This window comes from Ceratotherium simum, chromosome 10 (genome assembly GCF_057802395.1).
Source record: "Ceratotherium simum simum isolate JZ-2026a chromosome 10, ASM5780239v1, whole genome shotgun sequence".
Classification (NCBI taxonomy): Eukaryota; Metazoa; Chordata; class Mammalia; order Perissodactyla; family Rhinocerotidae; genus Ceratotherium; species Ceratotherium simum.
Genome location: NC_141909.1, coordinates 55,362,323 through 55,380,421, shown reverse-complemented (window position 1 = coordinate 55,380,421; position 18,099 = coordinate 55,362,323). Strand labels below are relative to the sequence as shown.

Here is an 18,099-nt window from a genome sequence, read left to right as displayed (position 1 = left end):
GGCTTAAAGCTGGGTATCTGTATCACTTTGGGGCCTGACCGAATAAGACGATTTTTGATATGAAACTAAAGCAAATTAGGAAAGAAAATGTCTTATTTAATTTAGCAATATTTGAATTAGTTTAGTATATTGCAGCATTATCTGTTTTCTTGTCAATTCTGTTTGCGAAATATTTTTCTAAATCCACAGGCCACAGAGTGAAATGAGAAAGAGCCAGCCCAAAGGCCTTTGGGCTTTGATAGACCCAGGTTCTAAGCCTCATCTCAGGAGTCTGTGCTTCAGTTTTCTTATCTGCGGAACGGAGCCAGCGCTGTCCAGTTGCAGGGCCATTGTTCAGATGAAAAAGCCCATGTCTACCAAGCCCCTTGCACAGTGCCTTGCAGCTGGTGGGCACTCAGTAAATACAAGGGTTGCTGCCTTTCTGCTCATACCGCATTCACAGTTCCTGACTCCTGCGTACACAGTCTGTTTAGATAAAGGGGAAAACAGAGTTTGCTTACTTATGAAATATTCCTGACCTTTAGAAACTTCTCAATGCCGTGCTGAAAGGCTATTGTCTCACCCTGCCATTTGTGAGTAAGAAGATTTGGGGATACAAAATTAGCAGAAATTAATACCATTACTTTAATAATAGCAGTAGGTGCTAATACAGCACTTTCTGACCACAGTGCCTGGGACTGGCAGTAATGGTACTTTGGAGGCTTACTAATGGTGTGCTTTTCTTTCCTTCCAGAAGCATCTGGCACGTCAAAGCCACTCTGTCTTCCGTGGGACTTCCTTTGTAAACAGCTTCCGTTAAAAAGACTTTTGTGAATACATTGTTTCAGTCAAGTCCCCAAAGAACACGTTTGTCTTCTGATCTGCTGGAGGTCTTAAGGTTTGTGTTAATTTTTCCATTTTTCTCACTGAAGAGATTATTAATTTTGAGGGACATTTTAAAAATGGATAAATAGTCATACTCTATTACAATGAGAACTCTGGAAGTAGATTATGCACAGATTTTAATCCTTTGCTTTCATTGGGAGATAGATATACATGAAAAGAAATTGAATATGCTGCTTCTCATACTTATTATTGTATGCTTTGTGGGGTGTTACAAGGATATTAGAAATAAAATATCCCCACATTGTCTTAAAACAAATTTTATTTCTATGTTCATAAATTCTAACTGAATAGATTCAATAAATTTATATTGAGTGTCTACACATATCAGATTTTGTTAAGTAATTTCAGTTAAGACCTTATGGTCAAATTATATTTCGATACATTGAAAATCAAAACTGCATTTGTCAATATCAGCTAGTACTATCATTATGATATTTTTCAAATTATAAAACCTCAGTGGCCAGAATGTTTTCATTTACTTCTACCAAGGGGTACTCACCCTATGATTTATAATTATAGAACAGGGTTGTTGTTGTTGTTTTTTAAGGTACGTATATTAACAGCTTGAAAAATTACTAACAATATCATTGCTTACTCAAGGATAAAGCTTGCTAGCAAAGCAGGCATTTTATTTTGGAAGTACATGTTTCTCTATTGAGATAGTAACAAGTAAAACACTTTTATTTTGAAAGTACTTTCTGACAAAGACCTATCCAAGGGCTAAATTCAATCCGTGCATCTTTCATAGATGGAAAAATAAACAGGAGAGAGGATAAAGCTTGGTGTATTGAGTGGACAAAAACTAGATGAAGAGCAAGGGAGAAGGAACATAGTACTTTCCCTAGCAGGGCACATCTTTTTCCACAGGCATTTATTTCATTTGGTTGGACTTTTATTCTGTCCACGGTGACAAATGTTTTTGCCCCTAATAGCCCTTTACTGTGGTTCTTTTTTTTTTTTTTTTTTTCCTGCTGAGAAATCAAAGTAGATTTCTCTGCAGTGCTGGGCTAGATTCCAGTTTTCCCACTGCACCCTTCATTGTTGGGCCTCATGTTTGACTCACTTTGAAGAGCAAAGCTTGTGGTATATGTCGGGGGAGAGGGTGGACGAGAAGTTGTGCCTCCGTCTTCAACTCTCCAGTCTGTCAATTTGGTAGGATATTGTAGTGTGTAGAAACCTAATAAGTGTATCCATAGAAACAGAAGTGCTGGCAAGGACTTGAGAAGTTACCTAAATGTTCCTCCCTAGTCTACAAGCAAGATCTCGCTTGAACTGACTGAAATCAATGAGAATCTATTTGTTTTCAAACCTTCATACCTAGGTATCCATTTTCATTTTGAAACCTAATATAGATTCTCTTTTCTTAGAAACCTTGTTGTCAAGAAAGCCTAAGTAATTCCTGACCTCGTATCGTGGCAATTTGTTTCTTCTTCCATGGAGAGAGAGAATTTATTGGTCAGAGTCTCCCTGTATCATCATAGACTCAGTTCTCAAGTCATCCTTTTTCTCTTCAGGAGAGATAAACCCATTTCTTTTAACTTTTCCTATGAAATTGTATAATCCCCAAATTTCCTTATCCTCACAGTTCTTTTCCGAGTCTCTTAAGTTCTCTGCATTCCACTTAAGAATGCAGAATGGTTGAAGGAACATTAAAAATCATCTATTGGTGTTTCTCAATGAGGCCACTATTGACATTTTGAGGGAGACAGTTGGGATGCAAGTTTGTCCCATGCATTTCAGAATGGTTAATAGCTCTGGTTCCCAGGAATCAACGACCAATAGCTCCCCCAGTCCCCAGTCATTGTGATAACCAGATTCCCACTTCCTTCACATTTCCCTACAGAGGAGACCAGGACTGCCCAGATTACAAACTCCTCACTTAGAGTTGAGAATGCTGAAATTAGCAGAGTTGAGTGAAGGGTGGGGCTGGGCCTAGACCCCAGTTTTTAACTCTGGATACCATTCTCTTCCCACTCCATCATACCTCTCTGGGCTTACATTTGTTTTTCAGCTGTCCAGAAACATACTCATATGCATATATGGATGCTCTTTTGGAGAACCAGAATTTCGGTTTGGTGTTTAAGGGAGAATCCTGTTGTTTGATATAGGAACAGGGATATGGAAAAGATAATTCAAAACTCAGTGCAGGAAAGTAGAAGAGAGAGGAGAGCCTTGGGGATTTAGGGAAAAGGTGGCCTGGACCCCAGAGGAAGTGGTGGGGCTGACGTTGCAAAGGTATCAGGTCAGTCACTGAGAGAGGAAGGGGTAAAAAATCTGAAATCTGAGGGAAGCCTGAAAAAGGTAAGTAACAAAGGAATATTTTTTCACTTGCTACCATGCACCCTAGTTTCAACTCTCTACTCCATGTCACAGGCTTCTTCATAAATTTGAGGGTCAGTTTATGGGGGGCTCAAAGGGCCCTTGATTGCAGCTGAAACTCTCTCCCTTCAGCCCCTGTATCCCTTGCCTCACCCACCCTACTATCCTCCATCAACATTTGTTCTTCTCTCTCACTTACTTATTGAAGGCCCCCGCTTCATTCCTCATGCATGGAGAGAATGGGGAAATGACTTGATGACTTTTATTTTTTCAGATTCTTCCAAGATCTCACGTAAAGTTATTAAATAAAAGGAAAAGACTTAGAAGCAATTGAGCTTCTGCAAATTTCTCCTACAAAAGATATGTTAAGGCTCTCATCTCTTGAGACATTTACCATAATACAGGTACAAAGCTTCCAAGAAAAACAAATTGTCATTCACTACTATTTTCTTTGAATTTAACATAAGAAATCATTGAATTCCCTAGTACAGGAGTTACTTAATAACAAAATGAGAAGAATTCATGACTTAAAGACGTAATTCTAAGTAGGGGTATCTCAGTTGTTGTAGTGGATTACACTTAATACCTGCCTTAGCCTCCACAAAATACACCCAGTCAGTACAGAGTTGAAAATGGGAGCTGGACTGAAGGACTCTTTGCTTTCTAATAAATGAGGAGTCCTACACGATAAGATTCATCTTCTATAAAAAGGCTCTATGTTTATGGAGAGAGACATAATAACATCAAAGGCTTTTCTTATCTTGTGTTATTTAATTATTTAAAGCTTTATGACTGAGTTCCTGAGCCAGAGTTTTTAAACATGGTGATTTTCTTGTCCCGTCTTCTTTTGTGTACAGGACACCAAGTTATGTTTGACTTCTCAGAGTTTCTCATTTCCTGAAATGCACTACTAACTCTATAAACATGGGAGAATAAATATTAGCTTTATGAGACCACGTTCCTCTACTGGTTGAAAAATAGCATATAATAAAAAATACAAGGATGTAATATTGAAAATTATAGGTCAATATGCCCTCTTATTATGGGTATATATCTAATCCTCATGCATGGAGACTACATTTTCAGAAAAATGTGTGCTAGGTAATACCACTTGTTTCTGTGATATATTTCTACCCCTCATCTTTGGCAGTATATCTCAAGTGACTCTTGCCTCACTAGTGAAATTCTTCAGGCTTATTTACCACTGTGATTTAAAAAAAAAAAAAAAAAAACTCTCCAGCTCCTTGCTATTAATTCCGAGAATTGCATACAATCCGAAGTTAATAAAATGTTCATGGGTTCCCTTCTTGCTAGAGTTCCCCAGCACCCAGTGAGCTCCTTGGAATTACATTAGAAAATGTTTAATGGCAATTTTGAAAGAAAAGAAAGTCTTCATGAGGAGTTTTAAAAAAAGAGTCAATTGTGGTCTTGCACAGCAAGTCAATACTTTAAGTGTGTAAATTGTTATTCCAAAATGCAGACTCTAGTTATACATTTTTAGCAGCAATGACAATGTGGCATCCGTTAACTGTGTCCCTTAAGCTTCACAGTCACACCCAGTAAGGAAGAAAAAGAGTAACCTCTTGGATAGTTGTGAGTTGAAACACTCTTGTACAGCTAGAGGATTCAATATAATCGTGTTCAGATAATTCACTTCCATCTAGAGATGACCATCCATTTGCCAAAAGTGCCCCTGACTTATATCAAGGATAGTCTTTTCTTTTCCATTAACTCTCCATTGTTCCTCTCGCTAGAGATGGAAAATAATCAGCCTTGTATATTCCAGGCTCAAACGTAAGAAAATTGGGCTTATTGGAACAGCTCCTTCTAATTGCGTAAATTCCTATAGCATTCTTCTTTTAAATAACAAAATTTTAAGATTATATTAATTTTTATTATGAAGTAGTTTAAACCTATAGAAAATAATAAAGCCTGTGTATCTACCCTCATATTTTAAAATGTTGATACTACCATATTTGCTTTAGATTTCTGTTTTTTAAAGGTAAAAAAAAAAATACCATCCTTTCTATTCATCCATCCCCAGAAGTAATATAACTATAATGATTGTGGTATATTATTCCATTTGTATTATCGGGGTATATACCCATAACTAATATAAGTCCGTGTCTATGTATATGGACGATTATTTTTCAATTTACGTAGATGAGAGCATACTGAATTTATACCCTTGCAACTTGTTTTTCCTCAATATTATGTGTTTTTAGAATTATTTGTTAATATATGGAATCTGGCTCACTCATAGTAATTAATTATTTCATAGTCTTCCTCAAACAAAGTATATCTACCTTCTCATATCAGAACATTGACCAGTCTTTATTTTTTGTTTTCTGGACAACCATCTTCCTGCACCTATCTCATCATTCACAGTAGACATATGGGTTTATTGTGTGGTACTGCTGTATCCTGCCTGCCATAGAATATGCAACTGGGAAATATTTGTTCTTTAAATTATACTACAAAACCTTTCATTTCCTTTTTGTCAGCAAAGTGTTCTATTTTGTTTTGTTGTTACTGTTAGATGTACTTCCGCCCTTTTCTACTGATTCTTCCTGTGAGCAGTTTCTAAGGTGGCTTTACCAGTTCCATCTCAGTGAAGTATAATTGTTTATAATTTCTAAACAGTGAGAAAAGACAAAAGAAATGGAGCAAAGACAAACAAGAGAGAGTGGAAGAAAAAAGAAGGGATTACTTCCAATCCTTAACCTCTGAGGTTCAATTGGTGACCATGAGAGATACTTTTTACAGTACACTTGCACAGTTTTTTACACTCCATCATCTCAGAGGTCAGCTAGTTTTGGAGGCCTTTTCTCTTCCGTTAGACCAAGCAAAAATTTCCTTTTATCTCTTGGTTTCATAATAACGTTAGAAAAATGTACATGAGTTTTTAAAAGTTAGGTACAGTGTTAAGGATTTCAAGATCTATCTCAAGTTAAATGTTTGTTTAGTGTCTGGTGCTTTAAAAAAATAGAAGCTATCAAAAATCCTTAAATGAATGTATGTTTGTACTTTTTAGTAGATTTTAGGGTTGTTTTGTGAGTGTTTTGCATAGCATGAACTAAATAAATCTTTGTTGAATGATTGAATGAATAAACCAAGTAATAAATATTTGTAGACGTTACGTGGTCATTTGACTTGGAGGTATTTTGGTGTTCCCATCTTTCATCTACTAGAACACTAACTTCAACATTTAGACCTCCTGTGATTGAAAACTGAGGTCTAAAAACAAATGAAAGATCAGAGTTAACTGAGAGCATCAATTCCCAAGAGTTATTAAAATGAAAGTCTCTGTTTAAGGTTCCCAGATTATTTAGGGCTCTAAAAAAGGTGTTCACTCTCTTAAAATTTTAAGAGCTGTGAGTTTAGACTATTCTTAAATCATGTTCGGTTTTGTTATTCTAAGAGATTAAAGTTTTTTTGGGTCAGTTATATTTTTGTATATGATTGTGGGCTGAGCCAGTTGACACCACTAAAAAAATGCAACTTTGAAAAATTCACAAGTAAAAGCAATTATTTTTAGAACTGACAGAGCCTTTCCTGGGTCCACTTCTCACTCTTTTTAATTATGTATTCCTTTCAAGATACTGGAAATTATTAGACTGTAAATGGTCTTACCACTTGCCAAATATAATTTTCTATATGGAAAGATTAATAAGTATTGAGAATTTCCTTTGGTCTCCCTTGCAAGCAATGTTCTCATCTTTTCTAAAAGTAGAGTTTGTACGGTTTTTTCCCCCCTTGATCTTTATTTGTATTGTGTTTGAATGGAGTTCTAAGTGAAGATTTGTGCCAAGTTTAGTTTTCAGCAGACTTTTGTAACAGTGTAAGTCCTCAGAAAATAAGATTTCTGTCAGAAATTCTTGCACCTATTACCTATAGCCCCTCCACTGGGTGGTCCCATACAATTAGGCTTTCCTGTATGTCTGGAATCAAAAGAGACGTGCTTTTCAATCTTAGCTCATGTATGTTTTTAAGTAGAAGTTGTGCTGGTAGTATTAATATTCCCATTAGGCGATTATCAGTGCTATTTTCTAACAGTTAACCTATGATTTTATCAGTATCCATCACAATGGTAGATCTGCGGATGGCCTTGAGTTCTCATTTGGCATATCTGTTAATAAGTGTGGTGGAATTCTATCAAACTGTACACTCTTTATTTCTGGCGGATTTTAATTTTAGAAAATCAAAGAGCTGCTCTACCCCTCTATCTGCCTCCAAGTTGTTGCATGCAATTATCACCAGATCTGCAGCCTTCTTTGCCTTCCTCTCCCCTCCTCTGCCAGACCCATTCTCTCGGGAGGTGGAGTGGAGCAGCTGGGTTCTGACACCAGCCAAGAGGATCAAGCTGCAGAGGAAAATGAAGAATTGTGTCCAGTAATAGGCTTACTGTCATCCTTCTACATTTTCTTTTCTGGTATATCGGGGTCCATAGAATTTCAACTACAACAAAAAGAAATAATTAGCTCACTGATAGCTTGGCAGAAAGAAGATTGGTGATGATGTTGGATTGTAAGTTTTTCAAATATAATTTGAGAAAGTATATGTTAAAATTTGAAATGGAATGGAGAAGAGTGAAAAAATAAGTGTTGTTTTTAATTCAGATTAGAGGATCAGCAAATTTATTCTGAGTAAATTAAAACCTGAATTTGGATTCTTTAATAGAGAAACAGCTATGCAAAATTACAGATAAGCAATGCATTATTCCCAAAAGTGGTACAAAATTAGGTTAACAGGTCTAGGCAGTAAACAAAATTAATAAGTATTAGGAACTTAGAAAGATCATAAATTTCAAGTGTGCTCTTAATACCTGAGACATAGACATAAATAATTAAGGACAAAGAATCTCAAGGATGCTTATAAAAGAGACAAAATCAATATAGGGAATCCTCCTTAATTTGGGTAACTAGAGAGAGCACACTTGTTGGAATTATGTGATGTTTACTTTCAAGGACAGTTATACCCTCTCAAGTAAATATGGTAGTATAAGCTTGTGGCTAATAAAAGCTCACCACCACCACCACCGACAACAAAAATTGGCTCTATCCTGCTTCATGAATCCCTAATGTTCCCCTCATAATTTTACTCTAAGATGATCCACACTGGAAGGAATTACAAAAGTTTGGCCTTTTACCATCTAAGCAACTTGTATTAACTTAGGAAACAGTGGATTCACCTAAAGTCAGTAGTAAACTTTATTTGAATGTAGGTTTCCTAATATACTACTTTGACAAATTCATTACTATTTAAATTGAGTGGATGTTTTAAGATTACAAGTGTATTGGTGGTGAAACCCAGAAAAATGATTTCCAAGTGAATGAGGATTTTCATTTACACATAACATTTTATTTTCTCTTAACAGTAGGCCTTCCCTCAAGGGAAAGAATAGGAAGACATTAAAGTGCAGGGCACTGGACTCACAGCTTGTGTCTCTCCTCAAGAAAGAGCTCGTAGAGTGCGGACATCCCAGGCCTCCTCGCCCAGGAAAGATAAGTGGGAGGAAGAGATAAGGGCAAGGAGAGGTGATTGCCCACCAGCGTTCTCTTCCCTTTTATCCCAGGATTTGGCATGCAGCCAGTGTTTCTTTAATTTTATCTTTAGCTTCTACCGATAGCACAGGGTTTGTGTGTGTGTGTGTGTGCTGGAAGCAGGAGAGGGAGTTCCTTTGTAAAGAGACACAAGGGAACGACATATTTTTATGAGAAAGACATTTTTCTAAATTCTCTCCTGAAAATATGGACAACATTTGAATAAGTACTATAGGCGAAAGTTTTCCAGATAAAATGTCTGAGACCGTTTCCATTCATTTGACATTTTTCACACACACAAAGGACTGCTATTTACTGAACAATGCCATCACTGTTAGAAATTTCATCCTTGGGCCGGCCCCGTGGCTTAGCGGTAAAGTGCGAGCGCTCTGCTGCTGGTGGCCCGGGTTCAGATCCCCGGTGCGCACTGACGCACCACTTCTCTGGCCATGCTGAGGCTGTGTCCCACATACAGCAACTAGAAGGATGTGCAGCTATGACATACAACTATCTACTGGGGCTTTGGGGGAAAAAAAATAAATAAATAAAAATACCTGTTTAAAAAAAAAAAAAAAAGAAATTCCATCCTAAATTTTAGCAGAGAACGTATAATCCCAAAATAAAGATGAGTTAAGGGAATGGAATGTACTTTTCCTTTAATTTAAAAGATTTTTTGTTGTTGTTTCAAAATTCTGAATACAAATCCATTAATCACAGTTTCTTAGAATTATCACAAATATATATATTTGACAACCCAAAGAGCAACAGTCACAATAGGATGAAACGATTTTCAACATTCTAGAGCTTCGTTTTCTTATCAGAAACATCACTAAATTGAAGGTAAAAGATATCACATTAAGAAATTCCACTTGCATTTAAAATATCTATTTACAAAAATGATAATACTTATAAGCACTATAGAAAATGTAATTTATAAAATTGTATTTTGTGCCCGGCCTGGTGGTGCAAGCAGTTAAATGCGCGCCCTCCCCTGCGGCTGCCCGGGGTTCACCGGTTCAGATCCCAGGCGCACACCGATGCACTGCTTGTCAAGCCATGCTGTGGTGGCATCTGGTATAAAGTGGAGGAAGATGGGCATGGATGTTAGCCCAGGGCCAGTCTTCCTCAGCAGAAAGAGGAGGATTGGCAGATGTTATAACGCTCAGGGCTGATCTTCCTCACACACAAAAAAATAAATAAATAAAAATAAAATCATATTTTTACTTATGCACTTCTCAGAAAGTGAGACATAACCCACGTAACAGATGCTGCTACCTTTTCTCCTCTGAGAATTCCTATCGTTTGTGAAAATATGCCTTTGCTTAATCTGTTGATGGAAAATGCTAAAATTGTGTTTTTAAAATGAATATTGAGAAAGGAGGTAGCAGGATGTAAATCGTATTAACCTCTCATTTACTGCACTTAGAACTTTTTTTTTCTTAAATTACCTTACCCAGCTTCATTTTGCTTGGGTCCTGGAGGGCACGCATAGAACTTTGTCCATGGTAGGCTGTGGTTTAAATGTTTGCTAAGCAAATAAATAAGAAAATTAATTAAAAGTGGCCTACAAAGGTGAATTTCCAGAACTCCCTTTACTTCAGTGGGTTAAATACCGGATGGAAAGGGTATCGGAGACATAAGGCTACATGTTCTTATTTTGCTTTCCTCTCCAAGGCCCACTCTATTTATTGCTGTGGCACCTGGCAGGCCTTCTTCTCTGGGCCCAGCATGCTCCATGCCATGTGTTAGCTTTTTCCTGGAATGAAAATCAAGGAAATACCATTTCTAAAAATATGCTTTGTGGGTTTTTAAAATATAATATTTCGTTTCTGCTAGCTCATTCACTTAGAGGTCCTAATAAATGACATTCACATATAGAAAAAAAATCACAGTGTAACTGATTTTTATCTATGCAACAAACATAACTGTTTTAACAAAAGGTGCAAACATTGTCCTCTTCTGTTTCTGAGACATTTCATTTTTGTGGGTACACGGCCACAGGCACTCCACGCTCACTGAAAATAGTAGCTAAAACACTGACTCAGTGCTTATTTATACCAGGAACAGTTCTTTACATATTTTAGCAAGTATAGTCCCTTAACAATCCTGTATAGTAGGTTTTGTTTTTCATTTACATATTATAAATAAGGAAATTTAGATGTATACTATTTATTTAAAAACTTGCCAAGTTCACACGGTTAATAACTTAGGTAGCTGGAATTGCTTTCTTCTTTTTTTCTTTTAACTTTTTCCTTTTATTTATTATTTATTGTTCAAGGCTCAGTTTTTAAGGATTTTCTCTTTTGCAACATTTTATTATGAAAATGTTTAATCATACAAAGCACTTGGAGAAATGTACAGTGAATACTCAAATACCCACCACTATGCGTCATTCCATCCCTCATACATCTGTGAATCCATCTTATTTTTGGACACATTTCAAAGTAAGTTGTAGACATCACTACAATTCCCCCTAAATACTTTGGCATATGTATCATTATTAGAATTCAAAGTTTATCATTTTTTTTTATTCTTTTTTTTAAGTAAAAATTTTTTGGTAAAATTTATGTATGTATTTACGTAAAATACACATATCTTAAGTGTACATTTCCGTGAGTTCTGACAGATGTATGCACCTATGCCACCCAAATCTGTATCACCCAGAAAGATCCCTCATACCCTTTCCTAGCAAATCCCCCCAACTGAGTAAATCAACCCTAGTTCTAGGACTTCATATAAATAGAATCATACACTACATATTCTTTTGTGTCAGGTTTCTTTCACATAGTGTAAAGTTTTTGAGATTAATCTGTTTTTTAGTTCATCAGTAGTTCATTTCTGTTTCTTGCTGAGTGATATTCTGTTGTATGAATGTACCATAGTTTATTCACTCTTCTATTGATGGATGCTTGGGCTTTTCACAGGTTCTGACTGTTATGAATGAAGTTGCTATGAACATTCTTGAACCACTCTTTTGTGAACGTAGACTTTCATGTCTATTCAATATCTAAGAATGGAATTTTAGTTATAGGTAGGAAATTGCCAGATCTTTGTCCAAAGTAGTTGCACCATTTTAAATCCCCACCAACAATATATGATAGTTTTAGTTGTTCCACATCCTCAACAACATTTGGTGTTGTCGTCTTTTTACTTTTAGGTATTCTGGTGGGTTTGTAGTGATATTTCATTGTGATCTAATATGCATTTTCCTTGATGACTAATATGTTGAAATCTTCTTCATATGCTTACTGGCCATTCATATAGCTTCCTTTTTAAAGTGTCCATTAAATCATTTGCCCATCTTTATATTGGGTTTTTTGTATTTTTATTATTGAGGTATAAGATATATATATGTCTCCAGTATTTTATCAGATATATGCTTTGCAACTATTTCCTTCCAATTACAATCTGCGGCTTGCCTATTCATTTTCTTAATGATGTCTTTTGATGAGCGGAAGTTTTCATTTTTGGAGTTTATTGGTTTTTTTTCTTTCACCATTATTAGTTTTTGTATCCTAAGATAACTTTATCCCCAAGTCAAAAAAAAAGTATTCTTTGGTTTCTTTGAAAAGCTTTAGAGGTTTAGCAAAGCTTTATGTTAGATTTATTAGCCATATTGAATGAATTTGAGTTCAGGGTAGGGTTTATTATTTTCTATATAGGATATTTAATTCTTCCAGAACTATTTGTTAAAAAGATTGTTCTTTTTCTGTTGGAATACCTTAGTGCTATTCTCAAATATCAAATGACCACGTTAAGTGTGCACCTATTTCTGAGTTCTCTGTTCTGATCCATTGATTTTGGTGTTCTTTTTTTTTTTTTTAGTTTAATTTAATTTTATTATTATTATTTTTTTAATTTTTTGTTTATTGCAGCAACATTGGTTTATAACATTGTATAAATTTCAGATGTACATCATTATACTTCTATTTCTGCATAGATTACATCATGTTCTCTACCCAAATACTAATTACAACCCATCACCACACACACATGCCGAATTATCCCTTTCGCCCTCCTCCTTCCCCGCTTCCCCTCTGGTAACCACCAATCCAATCTCTGTCTCTATGTGTTTGTTTATTGTTGTTATTATCTACTACTTAATGAAGGAAATCATACGGTATTTGACGTTCTCCCTCTGACTTATTTCACTTTGCATAATACCCTCAATGTCCATCCATGTTGTCACGAATGGCTGGGAAAACTGGATAGCCACATGCAAAAAAATGAAAGTAGACCCTTACCTTACACCATACACAAAAATTAACTCCAAATGGATTAAAGACTTGAATATAAGACCTGAAACTATGAAACTTCTAGAAGAAAACATAGGCAGTATGCTCTTCGACATCAGTCTTAGCAACGTATTTTCAAGCACCATGTCTGACCAGGCAAGAGAAACAATAGAAAAAATAAACAAATGTGACTACATCAAACTAAAAAGCTTCTGCACAGCAAAGGAAACCATCAGCAAAACGAAAAGACAACCTAACAATTGGGAGATGATTTTGGTGTTCTTTATGCTGGTTCCACACTATTGATTACTGTAGCTTTATAGTACGTCTTTAAGTCAGACGATGAAAGCCCTCCATCTTTGTTCTTCTTTTACAAATTTTATACAGATTTTAGAGTTAGCTTGCTAGTTTCTAAAAATGATCAGCTTGGTGGGATTATGATTGGGAATATGTTGAATCTAGGGCTCAATTTGGAAAGAATTGACATCTTATCAATATTGAGTCTTCCAATCCATAAACATCACTCTCTTTCCATTCATATAGGTCTTCTTTAATATCTCTCAGCAATATTTTATAGTTTTTAGTGTAAAATTCTTGTGTGTAGCATTTCATTTGTTACTAGGAATTTTATGTATTTCTAATATTTTAGACAGAATTTAAATTTTTTATTTTCCAATTGTTTCCTGCTAATATGTGAAACTACAATTGTAGTATTATTCTGATACCAAAATCAAATATAGCATAAGAAAACTACAGACCAATATTCTTTATGAATATAGATGCAAAAATCTTCAACAAAATACTATCAAATCGAATACTGCAACACATAAAGAAGATTATACCCCATGACCAAGTGAGATTTATCTAAGGAATGCAAGATTAGTACAACACTTGAAAATTAACCAGTGTAAGACACCATATTAATAGACTAAAAGACAAAAACCATATGATCATCTCAACAGACATGGAAAGAACATTTGACAAAATACTTTTCATATTAAAAACACTCAACAAACTACAAATATAAAGAAACTTTCACAACCTGATAAAGGATACCTATGAAGAATCCACAGCTAATATTATACTTGTTGGTGAAAGACTGAAAGTTTCCTACCTAAGATCAGGAACAAGACGAAGATGTCTGCTCTTGCCACTTCTATTTAATAATATACTGGTGGTTCTAGCCAAAGCAGTTAGACAAGAAAAAGAGATAAAGGGCATCTGAACTGGAAAGGGAGGAATAAAAAAAACTCTATTTACAGATGACACAGTGTTATATATAGAAAATCCTAACAAATTCACAAAAAAAACTATTAGAGCTAATAAAAGAGTTCAGCAAGGTTGCAGGATAGATCAATATGCATACTAAACCAGTTATATTTCTATATGTCAGCAGTGAGCAATCTAAAAATGAAATTAAGAAAACAATTCCATGTAAAATAGTATCAAAATTAATAAAGTACTTAGGAATAAATTTAACAAAAGAAATGCAAGACAAGTACACTGAAAACTACAAAGCGTTGTTGAAAGAAATTAAATATGACCTAAATAAATGGAGAGACACCATATGTTCATGGAAGACTTAATGTTGTTAATTTATCTACAGATTCAATGCAATCCCTATGAAAATCTCAGCTGGGTTTTAAAAAGAAATTTACAAGATGATCCTAAACTTCATATGGAATACAAGGGACCCAGAGTAGCCAAAACAATCTTGCAAAAGAACAGTGTTGCAGGACTCACTCCAGATTTCAAAGCTTACTACAAAACTACAGTAATCAAGACTGTGTGATACCGGCATAAGGATAGACAGATAGATTAGTGGGATAGGCTCGCAAGTCCAGAAATAAACACATACATCTATGGTCACTTGATATGTAGGAATAGTGCCAAGATAATTCAATGGGGGCAAGAATAGTCTTTTCAACAAATAGAGTTGAGACGACTAGATTTCTACATGCAAAACAATGAATTTGGAGCCTTATACCATATACAAAAATTAACTCAAAATGGATCAACGACTTAAATGCAAGAGCTAAAACTACAAAACTTTTATGAGGAAACCTAAGTATAAATCTTCATGACGGGGCCGGCACCGTGGCTTAGCGGTTAAGTGCGCGCGCTCCGCTACTGGCGGCCCAGGTTCGGATCCCAGGCGCGCACTGACGCACCACTTCTCCGGCCATGCTGAGGCCGTGTCCCACATACAGCAACTAGAAGGATGTGCAACTATGACATAAAACTATCTACTGGGGCTTTGGGGAAAAAAAGGAGGAGGATTGGCAATAGATGTTAGCTCAGTGCCGGTCTTCCTCAGCAAAAAGAGGAGGATTAGCATGGATGTTAGCTCAGGGCTGATCTTCCTCACAATAAATAAATAAATAAATAAATCTTCATGACCTTGGATTAGGCAATAGTTTTTAGATATAATGCCAAAAGCACGAAAAACAAAGGGAAAAAAATAGATAAATTAAGCTTCATCAAAATTAAAACTTTTGTGCTTCAAAGGACACTATCAAGTAAGTGAAAAGAAAACGTACAAGATGAAAGAAAATATTTGCAAATTTTATATATGGTAAAGGTCTAGTATCTAGAGTATACAAAGGGCTCTTAGAACTCAACAGTAAAAAGACAACCCAATTAAAAAATGGGGAAAAGATATGAATAAGATGTTTCTCCAAAGAAGATATACAAATGGCCAATAAGCACATGAAAAGATGCTCAACATCATTAGTCATTAGGAAAATGCAAATGAAAAATACGAGATACCAATTCACACTCACTTGGATTACTGTAATAAAAAAGACAGACAATAGTAAGTGTTGGCGAAGATGCAGAGAATTTAGAACCCTCATACGTTTTGGTAGGGATGTAAAATGCTGCAGCCACTCTGGAAAACAGTGTGGCATTTCCTCAAAAAGTTAATCTTAGAGTTACCAGTTGACCCTGCAATTCTACTCTTAGGTATAGACCCAAGAGAATTGAAAAGATATGTTCACACAAAAACTTATATACAAATGTTCATAGTAATATTATTCCTAATGGTCAAAAGTGTAGAAAATCCAAATGTCAACCAACTGATGAATGGATAAACAAAATGTGGTATATACAATGCAATGAATGCAGTGGAATATTATTTCATCACAAAAGGAAATGAAATACAGATACATGCTATAATGTGATGAGCCTTATAAACATTATGCTAAGGGAAAGAAGCCAGACACAAAAGTCCACATATTGTGTAATCCCATTTATATAAAATGTCCAGAATAGGCAACTTTATGGAGACAGGAAGTAGATTAGTGGTTGTCAGGGACTGAGGGGAATAGGGAGTGATTACTAATGGGTACAAACTTTCTTTTTGGGTAATTATGAATATACAAAAAACCATTGAACTATATTCTTTAAAAGGGTAAAATATATGGTATGTGAATTATCTCTGTAATTCTAGTTCTAATCATTCAATTCTAGTTCTAATCATAGAACTCTAGTTCTAATCATCGTTTGGTAAATTTCATAGGATTTTTTAATATAAAATATGCACATAAAGACAGTTTTGTTTCTCTCCAACTTTTATGCTTTATTTCTTTTTCTTATTTTATTGTAATCGCTCAAGCCTCCTATATAGTTATACATCGCTTAACAACAGGGATGTGTTCTGAGAAATGCGTAGTTAGGCAATTTTGAAGTTGTATGAACATCATAGAGTGTAGTTACACAAACCTAGATGGTATAGCCTACTACACACCTAGGCTGTATGGTATAGCCTATTGCTCTTAGGCTACAAACCTGTACGGCATGTTACTATACTGAATACTGTAGGCAATTGTAACACAATGGTAAGTATTTGTGTATCTACACATATCTAAACATAGAAGGAGTACAGTAACAATATGGTCTAAAAGATAAAAAATGGTACACCCGTATAGGGCATTTACCATGAATGGAGCTTGCAGGACAGGAAGTTGCTCTGGGTGAGTCAGTGAGTGAGTGGTGAGTGAATGTGGAGGCCTAGAACATTGCTGTACACTACTGTGGACTTTATAAACACTGCACACTTAGGCTACACTAAATTTATAAAAAATATTTTTCTTCAATAGCAAATTAATTTTAGCTTGCTGTAACTTTTTTACTTTATAAACTTTAAATTTTTTTTTAACTTTTTGACTTTTGTAATAACACTTAGCTTAAAACAAACACATTGAACAGCTGTACAAAAATATTTTCTTTTTTTGTATCCTTATTCTAAGTGCTTTTTTCTATTTAAAAAAAAAATTTATTTTACTTTTTAAAGTTTTTTTCTTAAAAACTAAGATACACACACATTAGCCTAGGCCTACACAGGGTCAGGACCATCAATATCACTGTCTTCCGCCTCCACATCTTGTCCCACTGGAAGGTCTTCAGGAGCAATAATGCACATGGAGCTGTCATGTTCTGTGATAACGATGCCTTCTTCTGGAATACCTCCTGATGGATCTGCCTGAGGCTCTTTTTGAGGAGGTGTCACTCTTTTCAGAAGTATGTCCATGGTGTTTTCTTGGTTTGTTTCTTTTTTTCATTGTCGATTTTCTTATAACCAGATAATGCACCATGAACATTCCTCTCTATTAATGGAAACCTTTTGGTGTTAGGGTCTATGTTTTCAAACATTTTAAGGAGGTTGAGGTCTGCAAAAGTTTATGCTAAATTCTTCACTGTGAATTTTCTTGAGGGCTCTTCTTTTTCTTCTCCAGCAGTTTCCTTTTCTCGTGCCCCTTTTTCAGCTGTGCTTTCCTGTTCCAGTTCCAGTAAGTCCTCATTAGTCAGTTCCTCAGGAACCATCTCTAGGAGCTCCTCCATGCCATCCTCATCCACACCCAGGTTAAAGTCCTTTGCCATTCTCAACCATAGCTTTGTTGATTTTTGCAACGTCCTCATCCTTGGGAAATCCTTTGACGTGATGGACAAACTTCTTGAGTGTCTTCTTCCAGATGCCATTCATACACTCCTTAGTGACATCACCTCAAGCCCAATCAAGGTTCTTGATGCAGTCATGGATGTTGTAATCCTTCCAGAATTGCATCAGTGTCTTCTTAGTGTCTTCCTCAGTTGCAGCAATAGCCTTGGCAAAGGTC

The 18,099-nt window shown here is 35.6% G+C and overlaps 1 protein-coding gene across 4 annotated transcripts in view; it reads left to right on the top strand.

Moving 5' to 3' along the window:
• Positions 1-18,099, top strand: part of ENOX1 (ecto-NOX disulfide-thiol exchanger 1) — a 548,889-nt gene that overhangs the window by 273,919 nt on the left and 256,871 nt on the right. For 3 of the 4 annotated variants that reach the window (XM_014789964.2, XM_087436027.1, XM_087436028.1), the window contains one exon: positions 734-877. The gene's annotated coding sequence lies outside the window, so the exon portion shown is untranslated. Of the gene's footprint in view, positions 1-733; positions 878-8,619; positions 8,742-18,099 lie in introns of those variants that run through there. The other variant, XM_087436030.1, reaches the window with a different exon arrangement.